General features: G+C 42.7%; 1 protein-coding gene across 3 annotated transcripts in view; it reads right to left on the reverse strand.

Annotated features, from left to right (window-relative positions):
- Positions 1-12,924, reverse strand: part of LOC113568279 (dolichyl-diphosphooligosaccharide--protein glycosyltransferase subunit STT3B-like) — a 101,419-nt gene that overhangs the window by 33,901 nt on the left and 54,594 nt on the right. The gene's annotated exons all lie outside the window — the stretch shown is intronic.

A 12,924-nucleotide genomic window follows, 5' to 3' on the forward strand; every position in this document is an offset into this window, starting at 1 on the left:
ATAATTGCAGGAGCTACAGAGGTAATCTAGGGAAGGGCTCTGGGTTATTAGTATAACTTTAGTAGTATTAATTAAGAATAGAATTAATAGTATAATTAATCTCATTAATAGGTTGTGTTGGTCAGATTGGGTGAAGAATGCACGAAAAAGAAGAAAGCAAATAATCAAAACTGAAGAAATGAAGACCAAACTAAACAAAAACAACTGACAAACCAACGAAAACCCAGTGACTGACATGGTCATTATAAAACAAAATATATTAAATACAGAACAACATCAGGACATCAGAACATCACAACCTCTAGCAGAAGCTGGACCTGCTGGAGCAGTACTGACAGACCTGGACCCTGACAGTGAATGTGAAAAACACATTCACATGTTCTCATCATAATAACTCCTGTCATAATCTACTCTCGTCACATCATATCTCTGACTGGTTGGATATTTTGGAGTTGTTTGGACTGTTTTTGGTCTCTTTATATGTGTGCAAAACACCACAGGACATGGTGAAATCCGGAATGTCAGCGGGGGTGAAGACAGAAGAAGAGGTCTACTCCTGTAGAAGCAGCCAGTCACATCCTTCCTTTCTGAATGGTCATGAGGTCACAGTTACATACTCGTGTAAGGAAGCCGCACCTAGCCCGGTATAAGGCCCGTGTTGAACTACGTATGTGCTCAAATGCTTTCAGCCCTACAGTGGAAAAGCAGCTTCTCCAGAAATACACAACTACATCATCCACTGGAACACACACACACAAGCACAAAGCAACCTGCAGTATTATCTGGCCCTAAAACGTCAGTACACTGTAGCAGACCACCTGTACACAGTGATTGACATTAAACACAGAACCACGCTGACAAGGTACAGACTCAGTGAACACAGCCTGGCCGTCCAGACCGGCTGATAAGACATCACAGTTATCCAGAGCAGAGACTCTGTCAGCGGTGTAACAGAGACACTGTAGAGACAGAGATGCACTTTCACACTGAATGTGAAACATTCAACCAAATACGCAGAATACTTCACTAAAACCCTTTAGCTGGGTGATGCATATGCCAATAGCCCACCCAAACAAAACACACACACGCACACATGCACACTCACACTCACATACACACACACACACACAGACTCACACGCACGCACACATGCACACTCACACTCACACACACATACACACATACACACAAACACATACACACACACACACACACACCACTGTATGTATTTATTTCTTTAACCATTTAATATTTCTTCTTCTTTGTCCTATCTATCTATCTATCTATCTATCTATCTATCTATCTATCTATCTATCTATCTATCTATCTATCTATCTATCTATCTATCTATCTATCTATCTATCTATCTATCTATCTATCTATCTATCTTCTCTTCTTTACTTTTCTCATCTGGACACCAAGTATTCGTTCATGTTAATGACTGTTATTTTCATGGTAATTACTATTAACATATAATAATACGGTAGATGAAGAGAGAAGGAGAAAGATGGAGGGAGGATGAGGGAGAGCAAGAGAACGAGAAAGAGAGATAGACAGATGGAGGGAGTGAGAGCGAGGGAGCAGACGCCGATGTATTGAGTGAATGAGTATGAGATCACAGAGAAGAGCTCATCTTGTCGCTCTCCAGCTCGAGGATGAAATGTCTGAGCTTCTGAGACTATTCAGATGCCTCTGTGGACATCCCCTCTGTCTCCCTCTCAGTAATACAGGGGATTTCCTGTTCTACAACACCTGCTGAACCTCAGGAAGCTCTTGAGAATTATTCTCCAAGCCACTGCCAATCTGTCTGTCACAGGAGAGTTTGGGGAAGACTCCTCCAATCCGGAGAGAGTAAAGAAGACTCCTCCAATCAGGAGAGAATGAGGAACAATACTCCTCCAATCAGGAGTGAGTGAGGGACAAGACTTCTCCAATAAGGAGTGAATGAGGGACAATACTCCTCCAATCAGGAGTGAGTGAGGGACAAGACTCCTCCAATAAGGAGTGAGTGAGGGACAAGACTTCTCCAATAAGGAGTGAATGAGGGACAAGGCTGCTTTACTGTTCTCATTATATTCCCTCATAGCTCCCTGCTTCAACAACTTTGTTTTTTGTTCAGTGATGATCAACCAACATCTGCATATAGACCTGGATTTACTAATCACGTCAAACATCTACCACCAGTCACTCCACTACCACCAGTACACTCTACACCACTCTACAGTGTCTTTCCCCACCAAACCTTTTATCATTGTCATCTACCGCCCTCCAGGTTCCCCAGATCACTTCATTGATGAGCTCAACATCCTTCTGAGTTATTTCCCCATTGAAGGAAATCCACTCGTTCTCCTTGGAGACTTCAACCTTCCATCAGACAAGCTGCATTCCTCCTGCATCCTTCCGCTGTTCGACCTCACCCTCAACCACTCTCCTCCGACTCACAATGTTCTGGACCTGATCTTCACCCGCACCACCACAACATCAGACATCGCAGTCACCCCCCTCCACCTCTCAGACCATCACTTTCTATCCTTCTCTCTCTCCCTTCCTTCTCTTTCCATCCAGTCCTCTCCAACATGTTCCTCCTCCTTCCATCACAATCTGCACTCCGTAACTCCCTCTTCCCTTACTTCTACTATTGTGTCCATCCTTCCTCACCCTGACTCTCTGTCTTCTCTCTCTTTGGATACAGTTACAAATTCTTTCATTTCTACACTCTCCTCATCAGTGAGTCTTCTGTGCCTTCTCTCCTCTAGACCTGCTGAGTCCTCCCCACCTGCCCCCTGGCTAACAGAAACACTCTGCTGCCACAGGAGAGAACTAAGGACTGCAGAGAGGCGGTGGAGGAAATCTCACGTAGATTCAGACCTCAGCTCATACCAGTCTCTCCTTTCCAAGTTCTCACTGGAAGTAACATCTGCAGTCATCCTATTACAGAGAGAAATTTGAATCATCATCATCATCTGATCCACGCAAGCTCTTCACTATTTTTTCTTCTCTCCTTAATCCTCCCCCTCCTTCCTCATCTCTTACTCCGGAGGATTTCATCACCTTCTTTGAGGAGGTTGCAGCAATCCTCCAGTCCTTTTCCTCTGTTCTCACTCCTCCAACCAACATTCCCCAACATCCAACTCTGACTTCTTTTTCTCCTCTCTCCACAGATGAAACTCTTCAACTCCTGACCTCCAGCAATCCGACTACGTGTCTGCTGGATCCAATTCCTTCCGCTCTGTTCCAGACAATCGCAAGAGATCTGCTTCCTTTCATCTCTGTCATCATCAACAACTCCTCATCTTATGGATACGTGCCTACTGCATTCAAAACCACCAGGGTGGTACCAATCCTCAAGAAGGTCACATATGACAGCTCCAGCGTTACCAACTACAGACTGGTATCACTTCTCTCTTTCCTCTCAAAAGCCCTTGAATGAACAGTTTATAATCAATTGTCTCTCTTTCTCACCCAGAACCAGCTGCATGATCCCAATCAGTCTGGCTACAAACCAGCACATTCTACAGAAACAGCCTTCATAGTGGTGACTGAGAAACTTCATGCCGCTAAAGCTGCCAGACAGTCATCTGTTTTGATCCTTCTAGACCTTTCAGCAGCCTTTGACACAGTGAACCACAACATTCTTCTCTCTGTTCTCTCCAGGCTTGGTGTGACTGACTCTGCTTGGAGATGGTTTCAGTCCTATCTGGATGGACAGTCCTATCAGGTGACATGGGGGGGTCCACATCCAAACCGTGTGACTCTCCACTGGTGTTCCACAGGGCTCAGTATTGGACCCCCTTCTCTTCTCTTTGTATACTCGTTCTCTTGGTGATGTAATATCTTCTCATGGTTTCTCCTACCACTGATATGCTGATAGCACTCAATTATTTCTTTCTTTTCCACCCTCTGACACGCAGGTCTCCAGATGTATCTCAGCATGCTTGACTGACATTGCGTCATGGATGACAGTCCACCACTTGAAGCTCAACCCCAGTAAAACTGAGCTTCTGTTTATGCCAGGTACTCCCAACCCTTACCATGACCTCACTGTTTCCTTTGGGAACTCCCTGGTATCACCATCCGAAGCTGCCCGTAGCCTGGGTGTAACTTTGGACAACCAGTTGTCGTTCTCAACTCATGTTTCTAATCTAACCCGGTCTTGCAGATTCCTCCTTTGTAACATACGAAGGATTCGACCCTTTCTTTCGCAGGAAGCTACCCTTGTGCTTGTGCAGTCTCTTGTGATCTCAAAGCTAGACTACTGCAACTCACTACTTGCTGGTCTTCTTCTAAGAGCCATCAAACCTCTACAACTTGTCCAGAATGCAGCAGCACGAGTGGTCTTCAATCTCCCGTAGTTCACATGTTACTCCACTGCTGCGCTCCCTTCATTGGCTCCCTGTAGCTGCACGCATCAGATTTGAAACCTTGATGCTTGCCTACAAAGCCAAAAATGGACCAGCCCCTTCATACATGAGGTCAATGGTCAAAGCCCGATCCGTACCTGGAGTACTTCGAACCTCAAGTACGGTTTGGCTTGAAATACCTTGCTTCAGGTCTCATGGACGACAAGCATGGAGACTATTTTCTGGCTCCAAGATGGTAGAATGAACTCCCACTTGCTGTCTGGACAGCAGAGTCCCTTGCAGTCTTCAAACACAGACTGAAGACCATCTATTTGCAGAATATTTAAAGGACAACTGACACTGCTGCCTTATTGACTGATTAAATTAGTACTTATTGTAGGGTATTGTTTATGTTTTTTAACAAACTCTAGCACTTATTGTTTATTGCACTTATTGTTTAAGATAGACTATATGTATTTTGTATTTCTAGGTATCAACAGTGATCCCTGTATTCTACAGTATTCTAGTTCATTGGTATATTGGACTCTAACCTACTGTACTGTACTAGGATATATTCTAAGAGTAAATGACAAAGCACTTTTTAAGTCGCTCTGGATAAGAGCGTCTGCTAAATTCCATAAATGTAAATGTACATTTAAATGTACCACCAGTCACTCTACTACCACCAGTCACAATACCACCACCAATCACTCCCATATTGTTTTTCATGGTTAATACACCATGGGAACTTTGCTTTGTTAAAGCAAAGAGTTTTGCTACAACACCCAGACAGTGACGCTAAGCTGGACATGGTCTGTGGGGACACTGGTCTCAGCTGGTCTCTGGGGATACCGACCTCAGCTGGTCTCTAGGGATACCGACCTCAGCTGGACGGGGTCTGTGGGGATACCGTCCTCAGCCCTCTGTTGATCAGAGGGTCTACGCACGTCTTATCCAGCTGTTCCAGGATCAGCTGATAGCAATGATTAAGATCCCTCTTTGTTAAAGAGGAGAGCTGGTTAGAAAACAAGGCTGGAACAGAACATAAAGGCCACTGAGTAACATTAAGCAAACTCCAGGCGGATGCATGCTGGAAGAAGAGAGATTACAGACAAACCCAATATCAGGGCCAGGGTCATAGAGCCAACACGAACAGATCCAGGAAGCATGATAAAATCAGAAAGTAACACCCAAAAATCAGGAAAATAACTGAACCCAGGCTGAAACTAAAACAAGGACTGGAACAGGAAGAGAAAATGAAACAAGGAGGCCAGACGAGGGAACCACGGCGACAGACGCTGGGCGGGGTTTTCAGGTTATATTCTCATCAGTTCACTGAGTGATTTCCCTGCTGCTACAAGGGCGGTATAGATCACTATCTAATTATTACGAACTATATTGAGACTGTTCTGGGTGTGTCACAGAGAGAGACTGTTCTGGGTGTGTCACTGAGAGAGACTGTTCTGGGTGTGTCACTGAGAGAGACTGTTCTGGGTGTGTCTCAGAGAGAGACTGTTCTGGGTGTGTCTCAGAGAGAGACTGTTCTGGGTGTGTCTCAGAGAGAGACTGTTCTGGGTGTGTCACATAGAGAGACTGTTCTGGGTGTGTCAGAGACTGTTCTGGTTGTGTCACAGAGAGAGACTGTTCTGGGTGTGTCTCAGAGAGAGACACACACGCACACACGCACGCACGCACACACGCACACACACGCACACGCACACATACGCACACACACACACGCACACGCACACACGCACACGCACACACATACGCACACACGCACGCACACACGCACGCACACATACGCACACACATGCACACACATGCACACACACACGCACACATGCACACAGCATGAGGAGATCAACTGATAATGACTACACAGGGTGCAGCTGCCTGATACAGATATGAGGGCAGAAGAGACAGAAAGCAGAAAGAGAGATAATGAAATGACAGAGTGAGGGAGAGAGAGAGAGAGGGAGGAAGAGGGAGAGGGAGAGAGCACAGGAGAGATACCGGAGACACAAAGACAGGGAGAGTTAATATCAGATGGAATGTGTGTCTGGTGTGTGAGTGTTCAATAGCCTAAGCCTTCGCTTGTGTATGTGCTTGTCTATGCTTTTGTATGTGTGTGTGCGAGCGAGTGCAGTGTATGTGTGGCAATGCATACGTGTGCTGGTGCATAAGTCTGGTCTGTGTGTATGTGCGTGTGTGTACGTTTGTGTGCGTCAGTGTGATGTATGAATGTTTGTGTCAGTGTGCTCTATGTAAATTTGAAAATAATGGACCAATTATGGTTGAAATAACAGATCTGATTAGAACAATTCAACCTGCAGGTAATCAAATGCATAAAATATAAAACCCACACACACACACACACACACACGTGGTATGGAAGAAATAGCATGACAGCTGTACTCACTGCAGTGGTACAAGTCAGTATGCGGCTGCTTACTGACTGTTTCTCGTAATTACACTGTGTGTGTGTGTGTGTGTGTGTGTGTGTGTGTGTTTCTTTGTGTGTCATATCTGTAGGTGGTTTCCTTTGCTGTTGTGAGATCAGTGAGTTTTAATCTCTATGTTATACTGCACATGTGAGGAATAACAATAAAATTGAACTGAGTCCCATTTCAGTGGTGTAGAATGAGAGTGGGAAAGGCTTCATGCAGACTCAGTGCAGCTCTGTCTACCCATAGCTCACACCTGACATGCCCTGCACACACTGTGCAATTCCAGTCCACTGTCTAGCAGAAACGGTCTGTACAGCGACAGTCCCATGACACCCGAGGACCACGGATAGCTCCGGCTCAAACCAGCCCACCTGGCTCAGTGCCAGAGGACGTGGCTCAGTCCACAGGAACATTACGGGCAATGCCTAGTGGTTCTTAGTACTATGCGGTTTTTCAGTACCACAGTGGTCTTCAGTACCATGGACAGCACTCGTACAATAGAGCACTTTAACTGAGCTGCCTGTCCCACAATGTACAGCAGTGACGTGCTCCAGCCTTAAGCTCTACTTCCTTAACCTACTTCCTGTAGATATTCTAACTCTGCCATGTGCACCTGACTGCACTAATACAGTTAGGGTTATGGTTAATAGAGGTTAAGGTTAACAGGGGTTAAGGTTAATAGGGGTCAGGGTTAATAGGGATTAGGGTTATGGTTAATAGGGGTTAGGGTTAATAGAGGTTATGGTTAATAGGAGTTATGGTTAATAGGGGTTAGGGTTAATAGAGGTTAAGGTTAACAGGGGTTAAGGTTAATAGGGGTCAGGGTTAATACAGATTAGGGTTAATAGGGATTAGGGTTATGGTTAATAGGGGTTAGGGTTAATAGAGGTTAAGGTTAGTAGGGGTTAAGGTTAGGATATGGGTTAATAGAGGTTAGGGTTAGGGTTAATAGGGGTCAGGGTTAATACAGTTTAGGGTTAATAGAGATTAGGGTTAGGGCTAACAGGTTAGGGTTAATAGGGGTTAAGGTTAATAGGGGTTAAGTTTAATAGGGGTCAGGGTTAATACAGGTTAGGATTAATAGGGGTTAGGGTTAATAGAGGTTAGGGATAATAGAGGTTAGGGTTAACAGGGATTAGGGTTAATAGGGATAAGAGTTAATAGGGGTTAGGGTTAATAGGGGTTAGAGTTAGGGTTAATAGGGGTTAGGGTTAATAGAGGTTAGGGTTAATAGGGGTAAGAGTTAATAGGGGTTAGAGTTAATAGGGGTTAGATTTAATAGGGCTTAGAGTTAATAGGGGTTAGAGTTAGGGTTAATAAGGGTTAGAGTTAACAGGGGTTAGAGTTAGAGTTAATAAACCCTATTAGGGTTAGGGTTAATAAGGGTTAGGGTTAATAGGGGTTAGAGTTAATAGGGGTTAGGGTTAGGGTTAATAGGGGTTAGAGTTAATAGGGGTTAGGGTTAGGGTTAATAAGGGTTAGGGGTAATAGGGCTTAGGGTTAATAGGGGTTAGAGTTAATAGGGGTTAGAGTTAATAGGGGTTAGGGTTAGGGTTAATAAGGGTTAGGGTTAATAAGGGTTAGAGTTAAAAGGGGTTAGGGTTAGGGTTAATAAGGGTTAGGGTTAATAGGGGTTAGAGTTAATAGGGGTTAGGGTTAGGGTTAATAGGGGTTAGAGTTAATAGGGGTTAGAGTTAATAGGGGTTAGAGTTAATAAGGGTTAGGGTTAATAGGGGTTAATAAGGGTTAGGGTTAATAAGGGTTAGAGTTAATAGGGGTTAGAGTTAATAGGGGTTAGGGTTAATAAGGGTTAGGGTTAATAGGGGTTAGAGTTAATAGGGGTTAGGGTTAGGGTTAATAAGGGTTAGGGTTAATAGGGGTTAGAGTTAATAGGGGTTAGAGTTAATAGGGGTTAGGGTTAGGGTTAATAAGGGTTAGGGTTAATAAGGGTTAGAGTTAAAAGGGGTTAGGGTTAGGGTTAATAAGGGTTAGAGTTAATAGGGGTTAGAGTTAATAGGGGTTAGGGTTAGGGTTAATAAGGGTTAGGGTTAATAGGGGTTAGGGTTAGGGTTAATAAGGGTTAGGGTTAATAGGGGTTAGAGTTAATAGGGGTTAGGGTTAGGGTTAATAAGGGTTAGGGTTAATAAGGGTTAGAGTTAATAGGGGTTAGAGTTAATAGGGGTTAGAGTTAATAGGGGTTAGGGTTAGGGTTAATAAGGGTTAGAGTTAATAGGGGTTAGAGTTAATAGGGGTTAGAGTTAATAGGGGTTAGGGTTAGGGTTAATAAGGGTTAGAGTTAATAGGGGTTAGAGTTAATAGGGGTTAGGGTTAGGGTTAATAAGGGTTAGAGTTAATAGGGGTTAGAGTTAATAGGGGTTAGAGTTAATAGGGGTTAGGGTTAGGGTTAATAAGGGTTAGAGTTAATAGGGGTTAGAGTTAATAGGGGTTAGGCTTAGGGTTAATAGGGGTTAGAGTTAATAGGGGTTAGAGTTAATAGGGGTTAGGGTTAATAGGGGTTAGGGTTAATAAGGGTTAGGGTTAATAAGGGTTAGGGTTAATAGGGGTTAGGGTTAATAAGGGTTAGGGTTAATAAGGGTTAGGGTTAATAAGGGTTAGAGTTAATAGGGGTTAGAGTTAATAGGGGTTAGGGTTAGGGTTAATAAGGGTTAGAGTTAATAGGGGTTAGAGTTAATAGGGGTTAGAGTTAATAGGGGTTAGGGTTAGGGTTAATAAGGGTTAGAGTTAATAGGGGTTAGAGTTAATAGGGGTTAGGCTTAGGGTTAATAGGGGTTAGGCTTAGGGTTAATAGGGGTTAGAGTTAATAGGGGTTAGAGTTAATAGGGGTTAGGGTTAATAGGGGTTAGGGTTAATAAGGGTTAGGGTTAATAAGGGTTAGGGTTAATAGGGGTTAGGGTTAATAAGGGTTAGGGTTAATAGGGGTTAGGGTTAATAGGGGTTAGGGTTAATAGGGGTTAGGGTTAATAAGGGTTAGGGTTAATAAGGGTTAGGGTTAATAGGGGTTAGAGTTAATAGGGGTTAGAGTTAATAGGGGTTAGGGTTAATAGGGGTTAGGGTTAATAGGGGTTAGAGTTAATAGGGGTTAGGGTTAATAAGGGTTAGGGTTAATAGGGGTTAGGGTTAATAGGGGTTAGGGTTAATAGGGGTTAGAGTTAATAAGGGTTAGGGTTAATAGGGGTTAGGGTTAATAAGGGTTAGGGTTAATAGGGGTTAGGGTTAATAGGGGTTAGGGTTAATAGGGGTTAGGGTTAATAGGGGTTAGGGTTAATAAGGGTTAGGGTTAATAAGGGTTAGGGTTAATAGGGGTTAGGGTTAATAAGGGTTAGGGTTAATAAGGGTTAGGGTATGGGTTATTGGGGCCCTTGTTTGTTAAACAGGACACATCATTAGTGATATCAGCTTGGAACTGCCACCTGTACCTACAGAACAGTGTCACATTCAGAGTCGTCTCAGCCCAGCTCAGGACTGCGTCACATGTCTGGGCTAGACCCTCTGTCTTCCTCAGCTTCTTACAGCTCACTTGAACATCTTCACTATTATGAATGTTTAGGGGTGCAGGGAAACTTCAAAGCTCTCTGCAGGAAGGCTTCAAGGTTGCCCACATGCTCTGCCTCTTAAACACATCATTTAAATTAAGTGTTTGGTGAACACCCTCCTCCTTCTGTTCTACATGAAACCTTTAGTCCTTCACTGTCTGAGTTTGAGGTGTTTTTTTGGATGACATGTCATGAATTAGTGTCCAGCAACCCACACCTCACCATGAGGCAGCTTCTGACAACATCCTTCCCAGATTCAATACATCAGCGTGAAACCGCTCAAAGAAACGAAACTACGGGTCCCTCAGAGTGACAACAGGATGAATGTTTCAATCACACTTTTCTAAATGTCAGAGGTGTCCTCAGCTTTGTAACTGCCGTGAAGTGTGTGTGTGGACCTCAGTGGCATGAAAAACTAGACTGGCTAGAGAACCAGGGTACAGGGGCGGGGAGAGAGAGAGAGAGAAAGAGAGAGAGAGAGAGAGAAAGAGAGAAACAGAGAAAGAGAGAGAGACACAGAGAGACAGAGAGAGAGAGAGAGAAAATGTGATGGAGGTCTATGTGTTCGAAATAAAATTTTATTTAATTTAATGTATATTATTTATTTTATTTAATCAATGAGATTAAATGGCACAGGGCAGAAATGTTGTAGTGTGAAGTGTTTGCATACCATTTTCCGTAAGCTGGACACTAGGGGTAGCTGACATCTCAAACATTTTATTTATAACATAAGTTGTTTACAATATAGGCAATGCAGTATGTTGCAATATTTAGTTTTTATGAGTGTTTCCAATTGACATAAGAAAATGGCTCCCATCTCTCAGCATAAGTGTACACGTCCTCTGTGGTTCTCCCGTTCCTGTTCGGAATGCTGTGAGGAGAATTACAGCAGTAAAGAGACCCACACCTTCCAACACCACCTGCTCCAACCCAGGGAGTAGCTGGACTTTCTGATCCACTTTAACAGTACACCATCATGTTTTTGAAAGCTGCCAAAGCCTCATTAATTCTCATAGATCCTTTAAAATCAATATTGTCCATATGAATGTGTTAGTGTTGTATTAATATAAGATTAATACAGTGGGCAAAAGGACTACTGCATATGGTTATTACAGAAAGACCTGCACTCTATTAAAGTAGATTAAAGGAAGCCTGTTTCTAACTACTTAGTAGATGAAGATGATCAGATAGCAAATATTCAGTGTCATTCTTCACAAGGCTTTGAAGTTTGAATCTAAATCTGTCAGAAGTACAATACAGACCTGTCTGCTATAGTCCAGTACAGACCTGTCTGCTATCATAGTCCAGTACAGACCTGTCTGATACAGTCCACTACAGACCTGTCTGCTATCATAGTCCACTACAGACCTGTCTGCTATCATAGTCCAATACAGACCTGCCTGATACAGTCCACTACAGACCTGTCTGCTATCATAGTCCAGTACAGACCTGCCTGATACAGTCCACTACAGACCTGTCTGCTATCATAGTCCAGTACAGACCTGTCTGCTATCATAGTCCAGTACAGAAGTACAGTTATATTAGTACTTTATAAAGCTTTCTGTTTCTGGAGAATTGTATGAGGTTGTTTGGTATTGTATAAATCTGTGTGTTATGTCAGTATTTTAGGAATCTGTGTTAACTCAGCATGGTATGAAGATGTGTTATATTACTACAGTACAGTATTCTGTGTGTTATGGTGTCCTGTTATGACTGTACTGTATGTTATTCTGTTATGACTACTTTGTTATTCTGTTATGTCTGTACTGTATGTTATTCTGTTACGACTGTACTGTATGTTATTCTGTTATGTCTGTACTGTATGTTATTCTGTTATGACTGTACTTTGTTATTCTGTTATGACTGTACTGTATGTTATTCTGTTATGTCTGTACTGTATGTGATTCTGTTATGACTGGACTTTGTTATTCTGTTATGTCTGTACTGTATGTTATTCTGTTATGTCTGTACTGTATGTTATTCTGTTATGACTGTACTGTATGTGATTCTGTTATGTCTGTACTGTATGTGATTCTGTTATGTCTGTACTGTGTTATTCTGTTGTGTCTGTACTTTGTATTCTGTTGTGTCTGTACTGTATGTTATTCTGTTATGTCTGTACTGTGTGTTATTCTGTTGTGTCTGTACTGTGTGTTATTCTGTTATGTCTGTACTGTATGGTCCTGTTATGATTGTACTGTATGTTATTCTGTTATGTCTGTACTGTATGTGATTGTTATGTCTGTACTGTATGTTATTCTGTTATGTCTGTACTTTGTTATTCTGTTATGACTGTACTGTATGTGATTCTGTTATGTCTGTACTGTATGTGATTCTGTTATGTCTGTACTGTATGTTATTCTGTTATGACTGTACTGTATGTTATTCTGTTATGTCTGTACTGTGTGTTATTCTGTTATGTCTGTACTGTATGGTCCTGTTATGTCTGTACTGTATGTGATTGTTATGTCTGTACTGTATGTGATTGTTATGTCTGTACTGTATGTTATTCTGTTATGACTGTACTGTATGTTATTCTGTTGTGTCTGTACTTTGTTATTCTGTTATGACTGTACTGTA

The sequence above is a fragment of the Electrophorus electricus genome, chromosome 4 (genome assembly GCF_041902795.1).
Source record: "Electrophorus electricus isolate QZ-2024a chromosome 4, ASM4190279v1, whole genome shotgun sequence".
In the NCBI taxonomy this organism is placed as follows: Eukaryota; Metazoa; Chordata; class Actinopteri; order Gymnotiformes; family Gymnotidae; genus Electrophorus; species Electrophorus electricus.